The sequence below is a fragment of the Ovis canadensis genome, chromosome 19, assembly GCF_042477335.2.
Source record: "Ovis canadensis isolate MfBH-ARS-UI-01 breed Bighorn chromosome 19, ARS-UI_OviCan_v2, whole genome shotgun sequence".
NCBI lineage: Eukaryota > Metazoa > Chordata > Mammalia > Artiodactyla > Bovidae > Ovis > Ovis canadensis.
Genome location: NC_091263.1, coordinates 15,576,682 through 15,593,569, shown reverse-complemented (window position 1 = coordinate 15,593,569; position 16,888 = coordinate 15,576,682). Strand labels below are relative to the sequence as shown.

The 16,888-nt window shown below is 42.4% G+C and overlaps 1 protein-coding gene across 1 annotated transcript in view; it reads left to right on the top strand.

Moving 5' to 3' along the window:
• The window catches only part of EGFR (epidermal growth factor receptor), a 208,370-nt gene that overhangs the window by 52,135 nt on the left and 139,347 nt on the right, over positions 1-16,888 (top strand). The gene's annotated exons all lie outside the window — the stretch shown is intronic.

Below are 16,888 nucleotides of genomic sequence, written 5' to 3'. Positions count from 1 at the left end.
AATTTTATATCCTATGAGCTTACTAAATTCATCAATTAGTTCTAGTAATTTTCTGGTGGTGTCTTTAAGGTTTTCTATGATTAGTATCATGTAATCTGAAAACAGACTTTTGCTTCTTTTTCTTTTCCAATCTGAATTCCTGATTTCTTTTTCTTCTCTGATTGCCATGGTAAGGAGTTCCAAAACTATGTTGAATAATGGCAAGAGTGAGCACCCTTGTCTTCTTCCTCATCTTAAAGGAAATGCTTTCAGTTTGCTGTGGGTATGTCATATGTAGCCTTTTATATATTGAGGTATGTTTCTTCTGTACCCATTTTCTGGAGTTTTTATTATTGGTATTAGATTTTGTCAGAAGTTTTTTCTGTGTCTATTGAGATTGTCATTTTTTTTAATTTTTCAATTTGTTTATAGGGTGTACCACATTGATTGATTTGTGAATGTTGAAGAATCTCTGCGTCTCTGCGATAAACCCCACTTGATCATGGTGTATGATCCTTTTAATGTGTTGTTGGATTCTGCTTTGGAGTATTTTGTTGAGTATTTTTACATCTATGTTCATCAGTGATGTTGGCCTGTAAATTTCTTTTTTTTCTTTCTTCTTTTTGTGGTATCTTTGTCTGGCTTTGGTATCAGGGTGATTGTGGCCTCATAGAATGAGTTTGGGGTGTTCCTCCTGCAGTTTTTGAGGTTGAGAAGCATAGGTGTTAATTTTTTGTTAAATATTTGATAGAATTCACATGTGATGCCATCTGGCCCTGGGTTTTTGATTGTTGGAAGAATTTTGATCACATTTTCAACTTCAGTGTTTGTGATTGGTCAGTTCATGATTTCTGTTTGTTCCTGGTTCAGTTTTGGAAGGTTTTGGATCACAAAGAGTTGGACATGAGTGAGCAACTGACACTCTTTACTTTCACTTTTCTAAGAATTTGTCTGTTTCTTTGAGATTGTCCATTTTATTGGCAATAGTTCCTCGTAGTAGTCTGCTACAATCCTCTGTATTTCTGTGTTGTCTGTTGTAACATCATTTTCATTTCTAATTTTATTGATTTCAGTCTCCTCCTCTTTTTACATTAATGAATCTGTCTTATGGTTTATCAATGTTGTTTATCTTCTCAAATAACCAGCTTTTAGTTTTATTGATCTTTGGTATTTTTTCCTTCATTTCTTTTTCATTTATTCCTGCTGCGTTCTTTTTTATTTCTTTACTTCTATTAACTTTGGAGGCAGTGGGGTGGGGGGGGGGGCATTCTTCTTCTTTTTCTAGTTGCTTTAAGTGTAAGGTTAGGTTGTCCATTTGATGTTTTTCTCCTTTCTTGAGGTAGGCTTGTATTGCTCTAAACTTCCCTCTTCAGTTCAGTTCACTTCAGTTGCTCAGTGGTGTCCGACTCTGTGACCCTTTGGACTGCAGCACACCAGGCTTCTCTGTCCATCACCAACTCCTGGAGTTTACTCAAACTCATGTCCATAGAATCAGTGATGTCATCAACCATCTCATCCTCTGCCATCCCCTTCTCCTCCTGCCGTCAATCTTTCCCAGCAACAGGGTCTTTTCCAGTGAGTCAGTTCTTCACATCAAGTGGCCAAAGTATTAGAATTTCAGCTTGAGCATCAGTCCTTCCAATGAACACTCAGGACTGATGTCCTTTAGAATGGACTGGTTGGATCTCCTTGCTGTCCAAGGGACTCTCAAGAGTCTTCTCCAACACCACAGTTCAAAAGCATCAATTCTTCGGTGGTCAGCTTTCTTCACAGTCCAGCTCTCACATCCATACATGACTACTGGAAAAACCATAGCTTTGACTAGACGGATACTTTGTTGGCAAAGTATTATCTCTGCTTTTTAATATGCTGTCTAGGTTAGTCATAACTTCTCTTCCAAGGACCAAGCGTCTTTTAATTTCATGGCTGCAGTCACCATCTTCAGTGATTTTGGAGACCCCCAAAATAAAGTCTCTCACTGTTTCCATTGTTTCCCCATCTATTTGCTATGAAGTGATGGGACGAGATGCCATGATCTTAGTTTTCTGAATGTTGAGTTTTAAGCCAACTTTTTTACTCTCCTCCTTCCCTCTTAGAGCTTCTTTTTTAAACTTCCTCCTGGAACTGCTTTTGCTGCATACCATGGTTTTGGGTCATAGTGTTTTTGTTGTCATTTGTTTCTGTGTGCTTTTTTATTTCCTTTTTTATTCCTTGGTTATTTAGAAGTGTGTTATTTAGTCTATTTGTGTTTCTGATTTTTAGAATTTTTTCCTGTTACTTGATATCTAATCTGATTGTGTTTTGGTCAGGAAAGATGCATGATACAATTTCAATTTTCTTAAATTTACTGAGGCTTGATTTGTGACACAACATGTGATCTATCCTGAAGAATGTTCCAGAATGTGCCCTTGCGGGGGAAAATGTATTCTGCTGTTTTTGGGTGGAATGTCCTAAAGATATTTGTTAGGTCCTTCTGATCTAAAGTGTTATTTAAGGCTCGTGTTTCCTTATTTTCTCTGTAGATGATCTGTCCATTGGAATAAGTGGAGTGTTAAAATCCCCTACTATTATTATGTTAATGTTGATTTATCTATTTATGGTTGTTAGCATTTGTCTTATAGGTATTCCTATTTTGGGTACATAGATATTTATAATTGTTACATCTTCTTGGACTAATTCTTTGATCATTATGTAGTGTCCTTATCTCATGTAACAGTTTTTATTTTAAATTCCATTTTTTTGATATAAGTATTTCTACTCCAGCTTTATTTTGATTCCCATTTGCATGGAATATCTTTTTCCATCCCCTGACTTTCAGTCTGTATGTATCCTTAGATGTGAAATAGATCTCTTACAAGCAGCATATAGACGGATCTTATTTCTGTATCCATTTAGTCAGTCTGTGTCTTATGGTTGAGGCATTTAGTCCATTTAGATCTAAGGTATTTGTTGATATTTATATTCCTGTTGCCATTTTCTCAATTGTTTTGGGTTTGTCTTTGTGGGTCTTTTTCTTCTCCTGTGTTTCATGCCTATAGAAATTGCTTTAGTATCTGTGTTCGGCTGGTTTGGTGGTGCTGAATCCTCTTTAGTTTTTGCTTGTCTGGAAAGCTTTTGATTTCGCCACCAAGTGTGCTGTGAGACCCTTGCTGGGTAGAGTAGTCTTGGTTATAGCTTTTTCTCTTGCATCACTTTAACTATATCCTGCCACTGCCTTCTGGGCTGCAGAATTTCTACTGAAAAATCAGCTGTTAGCCTTATGTGGTTTCCCGTGTATGTTATTTTTTGCTTTTCCCTTGCTGGTTTTTTTTCTTTGTGTTTGATTTTTATGGGTTTGATTAATATATGTCTTGGCATGTTTCTCTTTGGGTTCATCGTCTATGGTACTCTCTGGGCTTCCTGAACTTGGGTGACTTTCCTTTCCCATGTTAGGGAAGTTTTTTACTGTAATCTCCTCAAATATTTTCTCATACCCTTTCTTTTTCTCTTCTCAGACCCTGTAATTTGAATGTTGGTCCATTTAACATTGTCTCAGAGGTCTCTGAGACTGTCTTCAAGTCTTTTCATTCTTTTTTCTCTGCTCTTTAGCAATTATTTCTATCATTCTATCTTCCAGCTTACTTATCCATTCTTTTGCCTCAGTTATTGTGCTGTTGATTTTTCTAGGGTGTTTTTAATTTCATTCATTGTGTTGTTCATAGCTGTTTGTTTATTCTTTATTTCTTCTAGGTCTTTGTTACGTGTGTTAAATGTTTCTTGCATTTTCTCCACTCTGTTTTTAATTTCTGAAACTTCTTTACTATTCCAAATTCTTTTTCAGATAGGTTACCTAGTTCCTCTTCATTTATTTGGTCTTGTAACTTTTTACCTTGCTTCTTCATCTGTAACATATATTTTTTGTCATTTCTTTTTTTTTGATGGATGGGACTGTGTTCCTACCTTCCTAGTTATTGGGCCTGAGGCTTTCAGCAGTGGAGTTTGCATGCAGCTGGGTAGAGCCAGATCTTGGTGTTCCAGTGTGGACCTCTGAGATACCTCACTGGTGCTGTTACCTGGGGCCTGATGTTCCCTGTTACTCTGGCAGTTCTGACTCAGCACTCTCACCACAGGGACTCAGGCCTGATCTCTTATTCCTGGTTGCCCCCTGGGTTCCTACCATCAGCCTAGCTGTTGGAGGTCCTCCACCAGGTTTTGGTGAGTATCTTTTGCATGGAGAGACACAGACTGTGTCTTGGATGATATCTTGGCTGTCTCTCATTTTTGAAAAAAAAAAATTTATTGAAGTAAGGTTGATTTACAATATTGTGTTAGTTTCAGATATACAGCATAGTGATCCAGTTATCTTTTTTTTCAGATTTTACTCCATTATAGGTTTTTACAAGACAATGGGTATAATTTCCTGTGCTATAGAGTATATCCCTATTGCTTATCTATTTTATTTATGAAAGTTCATATCTGTTAATTCCATACTCCTAATTCCCATCCCTCCCTTTTTCTCTATATCTGTTATTCTGTTTCTGTTTCATAAATATATTCATCTGTATTGTTTTTTAAGATTTCATATATATATGTTATATTGGGATTCCCAGATGGCACAGTGGTAAAGAATCCGCCTGCTGGTGCAGGAGACGCAGGACATGTGGGTTTGATCCCTGAGTCAAGAAGATCTCCTGTAGTAGGAAATGGCAACCCACTCCAGTCTTCTTGCCTAGACAGTTCCATGGACAGAGGGGCCTGGTAGGATTCAGTCCATGGGGTTGCAGAGTCAGACATGACTGAGCAGCTGAGCAGAAGCATGCATAAGTGATATCATAGAGTATTCATCTTTCTCTGTTTCCCTTGTTTCACTAAGTATAATATTCTCTAGGTCCACCCATGTTGCTGCAAATGGCAGTACTTCATCATTTGTTATGGCCGAGTAATATTCTCATGTGTTTGTGTGTGGGTGGGGGACACTTTCTTGCGTCAGCCATCTGTCCACAGGAACGTGGGTAGCTTTCATGCAATGGCTGTTTTAAATAGCGCTACCATGAACTCTGGAGTGCATGTGTCCTTTCTGGGTATATGCCCAGGAGCAGGATTGCTGTATCATATGGTAATTCTATTTTCAGTGTTTTAAGGAACCTTCATACTATTTTCCATGAGGGTTTCACCAATTTGCTTTCCCACCAGTATAGGAGGGTTCCTTTTTCTCCACATCCTCTCCAGCATTTATTATTTGTAGACCATTTGAAGATGGCCATTCTGACCAGTGTGAGGTGAAACCTCATTGTAGTTTTGAGTTGCATTTCTTTAATAATTAGTGATGTTGAGCATCTTTTCATGTGCCTGTTGGCCATCAGTATATCTTCTTTGAAAAATGTGTGCTTATGTCTTCTACTTATTTTTAATTAGATTTTTATATTGAGTTATATGAGTTGTTTGAATAATTTTGGATGCCAATCCCTTTTCACATTGTATGCAAATGTTTTCTCCCATTCTATAGGTTGTCTTTTTGTTTTGTTGATGATTTCCTTTGTTTTTAACACTTTCAAGTTTAATTCGATCCCATTTGTTTATTTTTGTTTTTATTTCTTTCGCCTTATGAAACTAATCTAAGAAAATATTGCTGCAATTTATTAGGTTGGCCAAAAAGTTCATTTGGGGTTTTCCATAAAATGGTATTGTGGTAGTCAGCATGCCAGCGCCATCAGCCTAGAGGCAGTATTCTGTCAATATCTAAGAGCATACTTGGGAAGAGTTGAAAGGAGAGAGGGGCTCACCTCCACACTTGTGTTGGAAATGTATGGAGCCGAGTGGAGGAGCAGGCTGGGGTGGGCAGCAGGGGAAGAGTGTTAGGACGTGTGTTCCAGGTAGAGAGGTCTGGCTTTGTTACTGAACTTCCAGGACCCTTAAGGGACATTGCTACTGCTAAGTGGCTTCAGTTGTGTCTGACTCTGTGCGACCCCAGAGACGGCAGCCCACCAGGCTCCCTTGTCCCTGGGATTCTCCAGGCAAGAACACTGGAGTGGGTTGCCATTTCCTTCTCCAAGGGGGGACAGTAGCCACTTCTTTTTCCTGATTTTCCTTTTTCTTTAGAGAAAGGTCAGGAGACTAACATCTCTCTCTCTCTTTTTTTTTAAGTTGGAGCATAATTGCCCTACAGTGTTGTGTTGATTTCTGCCATACAGCGCACAAACCAGTCATAATTATAGATATATCCCACATGGACATCCCTCCTCTCGAGCCTGCCTCCTCCCTCCAGTCCCACCACAGAGCAACAGGCTGGGCTCCCTCTAACATCTCTTATAAAATATAGCTTTGAGACTCTCAGTTCCAGACTGACTACAGAGTTGAATATGAGGCTTATTCTTACTGTATTTTTTATTAAACTTTTTATTTTGTATTGGTGTGTAACTGATTAACATTGTGGTGATAGTTTCAGGTGGACAGCAAAGGGACTCAGCCATACATATATCCATTCTCCCCCAAACACCCTTTACTGTATTTTTTAATGGAGTTCTCATTTCAAGAAAGGTAAAGAAACCAGGTGAGAGTTCTACAGTTAATTTTTCCTCTAAAATCCAAATAATTAAGACAAGTGATCCTCCTGGCACTGCTGAGCATGTGAAAAGAAGTATTTACACTGATACTTATGGAGTTCCGTATGCTCAGCTGCAGAATGAAGTCACTTATAACCACCCAGCAATGGCGATTTTAGCCCTAGTGATGGCTGTGCTACACATATGTGTCCAATAAGTATTTGTTGAATGAATAATAAACAACCCCAGAAAAAGAGACAGCGAGTGTTTGCCAGGGCCTGCAATTCCAGGTCTAGAAGAACCCCTTGCTCCATCCATCCTGATTCCCTCACAGGTCCCCATAGGCCCAACTCAGCAGGCTCATCAGTTCCCATCTTGCTCAGTTCTGGGTGCCCCATAGCCCATCAGGTACTCTGCCTATCAGGAGCAGGCTCCCTACTCACTTTGTCATCCTCTCAAGAACTGGAGACCTTCTAGGTCACAACACCGTGGTGAGTACCCACCTTCCTGTGACGTTGCCAACTTGAGTTTAAATATTAGGCCACCAACAGTGGAGTCGGATAGATGCAGTGACCCCAGAGGATGCTTAAATAGACTTCCCTAGTATTGGAGGAGAAAATCTTTACAGTGCCTCCCCCAAACTGATTTCCCCACTAATCACAGAGGTTCTGTTATACACACAAACATGCATTCTCTCTCTCTCTTTCTTCCCCTCTCTGCACAGCCCTACCCATACACAGAATCTTGTTGCTTAACTTTCAGATAGTGTACTTTCAGAATAGTTTCCAGAAACACAATGTACTAAACTAAGATATTACGTGAGCTATTTTGTTGTTGTTGTTCTAAGAGAGAGCAATGCAGGCTGCATTATTTTTCAGACATCACAAATATCACACTTGAAATGCATAGGCAGGACACAAATATAGTTAGAAAACTAGGTTTCACATTATTTTAAAAGGAGAATAAGAGTTGCATGCCTTATCTTATCTTTCTCTGAATGTTACATTTCTCCCATCCCAGGCTGCATGAGAAAAATGACAGGGATACATTGTGTCTTTTTTGAGTAAAGAAGCTCCTGTTTTCCGATATTTTAATTGCATAGCACCTTCTTTTATTTCTGGTCAGACAAGCATAGGTTTTGATCCCAGAACCTGTGCTCTTCTGAGCCCCCTAATATCACTGCCTGACTTATTCCCCATCTAGGTGATTGTAAGAATCACCAACTTTCCTGCCTCAGCAAAACCTCCACTGCCTGAAATATGGCTAGCTTACCCATTTTGGAGAGGACTGCCGTAATTGGAGTGGGAAGAGAGCCAGAGTGTTGAATTTTTTATCTAATTTCCATTTAGAGTTCTAAGATTTAAATACATATGTACACACATACTCACATAGAAGACACTGGGAACAGCATTTTTAAAAATGATGAGATGCTGGAGTTAGAACAGGACGTGTGTTCTCCAGGTCAATCTCCCGTTTTATAGATGAAAGAGGAGGCCTATGGAGATGGCCATTGACAAATGATCCTCTCGTCTAAAATCAGCACTGATTTCAGAAGCAAAGCATGTGCAGGAAGAACTCACACAGACCGTGGCTTGGGTTTCCTCCTATCTCGCTAGGTTCATTGATCAGTGTTGCCTTCCTCATAACGCCCCCCACCCCGCCCTGCACCCCACATCAGTCCCACAGAAGGGAAAGGAGGTGGAGAAAAGAAAAAGAAATGAACAAAGCCGATGGGCTTTCTTCCCAGAAGAATCCTACTTAATCCTAGCTTTGTAAAGTTTTTCTTTATTCCATGGCAACGAGGATGTACACATCCCGCTGGATGTTTCAGTCACTTGGAGCAGGTGAGGTCTGTGCCAAGTTCAAACAGGAGGCAAGTGGAGATGAGCCCCAGAGGTAGATGCCAGCCCCTGTCACGCCCTCTGTGCCTCGGCCTCTGCTGTGAGATCCAGAAGGGTCCCCTGACGCTGACCACCGAGGCCGAGCAACACGGCAGCTCACAGCACTGCCCGCAGGAGTCTCATGTCCTGCTCACAAGCAAGAGGCGCTGCGGGAATGAAGAGGCCCTGTCAGCCCCTGTCCACTAGCTGTGTGTGGCAGTAGAAAACTCATAGAGGATACAGTTTCCAAAACTGACTTCGTGTGTTTGGGGGTTACGGCAAGAGGAAAGAAAGTTTTGAATATATACCTCCATTTGCTTCTCTCCCTTATTATTGTGTTTTGCCTATTTTTAAAAATTCAGAATCTTCAAGAAACAGATGAAAATTTCTCTCTTAATGTTTTAGTTGAAAAGAATTGAAACCTGAGAGCCTGAGGGTGTCTGTTAAACCAGGGCTCGGTGGCTGTCTCCTCGCAAGCTGCCCAGGCATGTTGGCAGAGTCCTGGCAACTCGGTGGCTTCTTGGGTGTCTTGTTCTCTCTTAGACTGTGACCGTCCTTCCCTCCTAAACACTCGTACCCATGTGCCTGTGTGTGCCTCTATGTGTGCACATGTGTAGCTTACAAGAACTCTAAAGAGATACACTTTTGCTTAAATACTAATATGTTTGCAGTTTACGTTTCAAATCAGTATAGAATCACATAATTCCCTCCAAATTGTATTTCTTTTTTAAAAAGTATAAATTTATTTATTTTAATTGGAGGTTAATTGCTTTACAATATTGTATTGGTTTTGCCACACATCAACATGAATCCACCACAGGTACACACGTGTTCCCCATCCTGAACCTCCCTCCCTCCTCCCTCCCGGTACCATCCCTCTGGGTCGTCTTAGTGCACCAGCCCCAAGCCTCCAGTATCATGCATTGAACCTGGACTGGCGATTCATTTCATATACGATATTATACATGTTTCAGTGCCATTCTCCCAAATCATCCCACCCTCCCCCTCTCCTACAGAGTCCAAAAGACTGTTCTATACATCTGTGTCTCTTTTGCTGTCTCGCATACAGGGTTATCGTTACCATCTTTCTAAATTGTATTGCAAAGTGCAAGCAAAACCAAAATTTATTTTACAAATATACTCATGGCACATTTAGGTCGCATGTAACTCTGTATGTTCCAGAATGTAACTTATCTCTTGGAAGACAGTTGACATGGTTTTCTGGGCAAGGCAAGGCAAAATAATCAGTAATTTAGCAGCATAATCAGAGTAGAGCCAGTACTGCAGCACATCTTTCTCTTAGATTGGGTCAGAAAGTAGCACAGAGAAAACAGTGTAGGAAAACCTGAAGACCTCTTGTTGTCAGTGCTGGGACCAGCTCTGCCCCTGGTAGGAGTTCCGCAAGGGACACACGGGTGCCAGCACCTCCTTGATCATGACTCTGCGAGCAGCTCTCGTATTGATTGTGACCTCCTAGAAGGTGAAGTGGGTATGCTTTATAAAGTTCCAGTGCCAACTAAATTATTGCTTTCCAGAACATCAGTCCAGGTGTCACTGCTGTTACTAGCAGAGTAATTTGGGAGTGACTTATTCAGGGAACTTTGCACAAACTTCAGCACATGCTGCTTGCTCAAGTGATATAGAGCTTTATTCATTGTGTCGAGTCACTGCGGGAAGAGCAGGCACACTCTGGAGGCAGACCAACAAGTGTAAACCGCAGCTCTCCGCCCCCAGCACCGACCATGGGGTCTGGTCAGCTCCGCGAGGAACCTGCACCCGTGTGTCCTTGGGGAGGACCCCTTCCCAGGGCTCTGGAAGGCGTGAAGCGGGGCTGTGCCTGGCACGTGCTGTGTTACCTGCTGTCATGAGTGCTGCTGGTGCCGGGTTCTCTGTTTAAGGAAGTGATTCCGTATGCAAAGGCACCAGCTACATAAGGACAACTTCTTACCAGCACATTTGCCCATTAATTGTTTCCTCTAGTGGGGCCAGAAATGGTCGTTTAGTCTTTGTATGACTGCTGGCTGCACTGCAGTCAAATTGCTCAGATGTGTTTAGGTAAATACTGACGATAGGTTTTAACAGTGGGCTGTTTTGTCTGCTTAGAGAGATCCTGGAAAGATGACGGGACAGGTGAAAAGGTGTCAAGACACCTGACGTCTCCAAGTGAACCTGTTTCCTTTCCTTGTGAATCTGCCAGTTTCTAAAATGTCATATGCCTACGACTTTTTTTTTTTTTCTTAAGGTACATGGCTACAGTCAGTTTAACTCACCATCTGGAAAGTTTCCTAACAACTAAACTAAATTTTCTCATGTTAGCATCTCACTGCTTGTGCATAAGCACTCAGGCTTTGCTCTGTACCATCACTTTCATAGCACCTTGTTATTCTTTTCCTCCCTTGAAATAAGGCCAGTATGCTACCTGTCAGTCTTCTTTCTGTCATTTAACCACTTAATTATCCATGACTGTTCCCCAAACTGAAGGACTTCTCTCAGTCCAGATTGGTGAAGGACAGTGCTGACCATCCATATCAGCTGCCCAGGGCTCCCCCGAGTCTGCTTCCTCATCTGTGAAAAACTGTGAATATAGTGCCTTGCTCCTAGATTTGTGTGTGTGTGTGTGAGAATAAAATCAAATACTCACTGGAAAACTTTAGCACAGTGTGTGGATAAAGCATGTGCCAGAAATGCGTCTGCAGTTGCTGGATGAAGGGATGTGCAGTGTGGACGCCCTGTGACATGCACACATGTCTCTCCCTGAATGCCACTTGAGTGCAGCTCACACTTTGTATGTGACCTTGGGGATGTGAAATGTGTGTTATTCCATAATGTTCAAGTGTGAACTCAGTCTTGAATTTACATAACATGATGGGCTCTTAACTACAGTTAAGAGCATTTATATCCACTCTGTGCCATTTTCCCCATGAGGAAATCAAGGAGCAGAAATTAGAGTACTTTCTAGAATCGTCTGAACCACATTTCTGTTCCTTTGCCACCCTGTTAATTATAGAGACAGCCACACCTACATCAGATTTCATTTTCCCCACCTCTTAAGATGTCATCAGCTTCATTAAAAAGAAATATTTTTCCCCCTGGTGGGGAATTCCCTATTGGTCCCGTGGTTAGGACTCATGCAGTCTTACTTTCAAGGACCCAGGTTCAATTCCTGGTTGGGGAACTAAAATCCCACAAGCACACACATGGTGGCAAAAAAAAAAAAAAAAAAAGGCAAATATATTGTCTACTCTGTCAGTTAAGCAGTTATAATATATTTTTCTTTGAAGACTCTGTCTACTGGGATGTATATCTTCCATAAGAAAAAACTTTTAGGCAAATTATAGTTAAAATACTGCCTGCACCTTTTCCCCTTTAAAGCTGAAATAATCATGTCTTAGATTGAGTTAAACTAGCCCTTTCTGAGCAAGAGTGTAAGCTACACCCTTCACTTGGATGCGGGGGCGGTGGGGGCTGAGCCACTGAATGTGAGCAGGGCTCCATTCGTCCTGGGTGTGGCCAGCGGTCCCTGCTTGGCCTCTGGTCCACTGCCCAGCCTTCCAGGGGCAGCAGCTCTGCTCCTGCCGGCTTCTGGCTCAGTCTAAGGTGCTCACTATTAACCCCAAGAGAAAACAAAGGGGCTGGCTCCCCGCCCTTCCCACTTGCTCTGAGTCATGCTGAAAATGTTTCACAGTATCTGTTTTGACCATGACTCCCATGCAGATCCTCAAAAACACTTGGGAAAAGGACCACATGGTCACTATGAGATTCCATTTTGAGTCTCCTCCTGGCTGGCCAGTTACTTCATAACTTTAATACCTTGCTGCATTTACATCCTGGCTCTCTCAGAACTGAAAGTTATGAGCATGTCATCAAACTAGAGCACCAGTTTTCAGCTGGTTCCCCCTGGTTTGTGTTTATAAAATAGAAACAAAGTGTAAGTAGTGATGTGTTCTTTTACTCAATGTGAAAGACCACTTGTTTTGAGACTAACAGAGATTTTTTTTTTTTAATACCTAATTATTTTAAACATCCTACCTGTTCCCTGAACACATGATGTTCTTACCTAGGATGTTTCAGGGAGGGAATAATTTCTCTCTGCCACTCTTGCGTTCTTTGCTGTTGTTCTTTAGTCACTCAGTCGTGCCTGACTCTTTGTGACCCACGGACTGTAGTCCTCCAGACTCCTCTGTCCATGGGATTTCCCAGGTAAGAATACTGGAGTAGGCTGCCATTTCCTTCTCCAGGGGAATCTTTCCAGCCCAGAGATTGAACTCATGTCTTCTGCATTGGTGGGCTTCCCAGGTGGAGCTAGTGGTAAATAACCCACCTGCCAGTGCAGGAGACATAAGAGATGTGTATTAGATCCCTGGGTCAGGAAGATCCCCGGAGAAGGGCATGGCGACTCCAGTATTCTTGCCTGGAGAATCCCATGGACAGAGGAGCCTGGAAGGCTTCAATCCACAAGGTCGCAAAGAGTCGGACACGACTAAAGCAACTTAGCATGGTAGCGCTTGCATTGGCAGGTGGATTCTTTACCACTGAGCCACCTGGGAAGCCACTGTGTATTCTTTAGGCTGGTCTAGTAATTAAGTTGACACAAAACACATTAATAGGAGGGAAAAAACAGTTTAATTCATATGCACAAAGGCCTCATAGAAATGGGACCCCCAAACTGACCAGCGCAGACTGTTTTTATATCATTTTAGATTCAGAAGGAGTTATTTGTGAAGATTTAACAAACAGAGGGGCTTGTGCTTGGGACAGCAGAATAATTAAGTGGCAGAGTTCATTTGTACGGCTTTCCCAGCTTTGAATTCCATGTATCTGGTAGTAAAGATGCCTTCTACCCTCTTGGTACAGGGAGGACACCTTCACATGGGAGATTGCTTCCCACTTTCTAGGGGAAAGACGAGGGTCAGAATGGGGGGTTTATACCTTTTCTTCTATTTGTTTTCAGCTATTTGTTAAGTAACTTTAATTCAGATTAATCAATATGCCTGTGAGGCATATTTCGGGGTGGCCTTTCTAGGATGCAGTAGATGTACAGTATTACTAAAGAATGTCTTATATTTAGGGATCCTTATTTTCGTGTTATAAACTACTGCGACTACAAAATGAACCATGCATTGAAGTCAAAAGAATTTTGTAATCAATTAGTGAGGGTTTCCCTCATGGCTCAGTGGTAAAATATCCACCTGCCAATGCAGGAGACGTGGGTTCTGTCTCTGGGTCAGGAAGATCCCCTGGAGGAGGGCACGGCAACCCACGCCAGTATTCTTGCCTAGAAAATCCCATGGACAGGGGAGCCTGGTGGGCTGTAGTCACAAAAGAGTGGGACATGACTTAGTGACTAAACAAGAACAGCAGATCAATTAGTGAGCTGTCAAAATCCAGACTGTTTTTGCTAAATAGCTAACCTATCATTATAATTACCAAATAAAGAGCTCTCTAAAGAAGGATATTTCAACAAAACCTTTCCATCCAGAATTTGAACCATGAGGTTGTATTTCAGAAATCTATCTTAGACAACTTTGGTGAAGAGTCTAACAGTCATGTTAATGGAAAACCAATATAAGAACAACCTCAAGAAGCCAAAGCACTCTGGTGAAGTCACTTCATCACCCTCTTAAAACTGTCATAGAACATTTCGAAGTCACTGAGTGAGGGTCACTGAGTGAGTGTCCAGGTGGCGGTACTGTCCCCCAGTGGTAGAGCAGGGTTAGGCGACCCCCGGCTGCGGGCTTGTGATTGGCACAGTGGAAGACAAAGCTCAGAGGAACCAGTCACCTCCACCAGGTGGAATGCCACCTCTGATGGCCTGGCCTCCCTTGCCCACGACTGAGGCCTCAGGCTCCTCGGTACGTGTGACAGCATTCCTTTTGCTTGAGCCCTTCTTCTGGAGGTCATTTAATCAAGCGAGTTATAAACACCATGGCAGACGCTCTCATCTCAGGGCTTTCATAATAGAAACAGTTTTCAGACTGTGCTCATGGCGGAGTGGACTTAGCAACGACGATAACACAAACAAAAGAGAAACCCAGTGTGCTTTGGAACGCATTTGTCAACCTGAATTTTCCCCCAGTTTTGGTCACATCACAGCTGATATATAGCTGTGCCCCAGCCAAATTTGGGGAATACGTCCTCTTGAACTTGCTTACAAGTTGCCTGCTCCCTGAAGTGAGGGCTCCCCTGACCGGGATGCCCAGGAGGCAAGCCAGTGGCAGCAGGGAAGTGAGGCAGGCACTCAGGCCCATCACAAGTGTGCTGTAGCTGCCTACTGCTGGCAAGCACCAAGCTCCACGATGTACTCCGGGACTGGAGCACTGTTTTGTTTTGTTTTCCCGTTGGTTTGTAAATAGGATTGCACAAAAATCCGTGCAAATCAACTCTCCAATCAAAATTTGCCGAGCTAAGAAGAACATTGAGTCAGAGGGGCTGATTTCAGTGGTGTGTGTGTGTCAGTGAAGCTGTGCAGCACAGAGCTTTACAAAGACAGGCGCGCTCACCGCACGGTCATCTCGATAAACTGGAAATGTCAAGTGTGTTTACTGCAATTGTCCTTGTCCAGCCCAGCAGTTACCCATTACGACCTGGAAATGAATGGGGCATTTGACATTAAAAAATCTCACTTAAGGTACTGCTGCTCTTTGTTATGACATTCTATTAGTGGTGTTTCATCAACTTGAAATTTGTCAAATACTATACTGATCGAAACTTTCAGTATATTGTGTGGCCTGGACTTAGGAATATAGTTAATGTCAAGAGAATAATTCTTTTTTATTTCTATTGTTTGGTTCACCTATTTTCATACACACCAGACAAAACAACCATGCACACACACACACACACACACACACACACGTACACACATTCACCTATATCTTCTGTATCAATTTTACAGAGCTCATCTCAGTGATACCTACTTCTTCCAAAAGTCTCCCTTGCAAGGAAATAGTTTCTACTCCTTTTCATTTCATTTGTAAGGGATACAGCTCACTCTTGAAGAAAAGTTACTTGGGCATGCATTGTCCCTCCCCTACCTGAATATCACCCCTTCACTTCCTCTAGGTCTTTGTCATGCCAGCCACCCCAGCACTGGCATTGCCATGTAAATGGTCAATAAACGTATGATGAATAAAACAGAGAATGAGAGAAGTTGACAAGCAACCAAAGATCGGAACCTTCTCTGCTTGGGTGCTTGAAAACTGAGTTCGCTGCCATCACAGGACCTATAAAGGCAGAATGAAAATTGTACAGAAATCCGTGTTAGTACCAATATGTCAGCACAATTTTTGAACAAATGCCTATGTAGTAATTGAGGAGTTGATAAGTCCTTCAGTGTCTTAGTGAGATCAATTATATTTACTTAAATTCAAAGATTCCAAAGAAGATATTTGGATCAAATCTTCCTTCTTTGTACACCTAGCTGGAAATGGACAATATTCTGTGCTAAATGTGCTATTCTTAATAACGCATCAGTGTGCCTAGCATAGAACCTTGGGGAATTTCAGCATAAAAGATCATATTAAGATTGTGAAATTATTTTCCTGTGTGGTTAAAATAGTAAATAAATATTTGTACACCATCAGCTGTTATACAATTTAATTGCTTAATTTTCTAATCTCAGTCTTGCTGTTTACTCAGAAGGGAAATCCTTGTCTTCCTTTTCTCTCTTTAACAGTGAAAAGCATGTATGTGTCATGTGCCCAGGCACACGCTTCCTAGTTTAATATCTAGATTAATGATGTGTGATTGTGACAGAAACGGAGCCTCCCGAGTGGAGCCAGCCCAGGGGAAGCCAGGCTGGGTAGCTCATAGACTAAACGACCCAAGTCCAGCAGAGAGCTTAAAGCAGACCAGAGCAGGGATCCAGGCTCCTGGAAAAGGAGACCTCCTGTGAGGCCATGGGGCTCTTAGGTGCTGGGTTAGTGAAACACTCACGGGAAGAAGACTCTGAGAGGTGCTTTCCTGGGTGCACCCTCACCTTTTCTTTTAAACTAAGGTGGTGACAGAGAGCTGGACGTTGTCCCCTGGGCTGGGGCTGCAGAGCAGGCTCTGATGCCTTTGATCTGTTTGGTTTGGCTCACAAAGCTTCAGAGGATTGCTGTGTTTCACCAGTTAAAGGCGACTGCCGGTGAGCCGGCAGTGCTGAGGGTGTGGAGGGTGTGGGTGGGCACCTTAGCTGACTCCTTCGGGTAAAGTACACTGCAGTCCTGGCTGTCCTCTCTGGGTGGGAGAACAGTCAGGAACAGGCTGCATGTGTTCCTTGCAGCTTTCTAGAAACTGTGGAGGGCTTCTAGTTCCTGAGTGTCCCTTGCCTGTGGCAGGGGGACGGGGGTGGGGGAGGGGGGTGTTCAGAATGACAGCTGTGGGACTGTGATGGGGTGGAGGGCAGATGAGGGTCTGCCCTCAACACACCCATCGCTTCCCTAAAGACCACAATAGGGCCAGAAAGCGCCCTTCTCATAGCCATACTTTAGGCCCCCCATGTCTCCAGAGGAACCACGCTTGTGG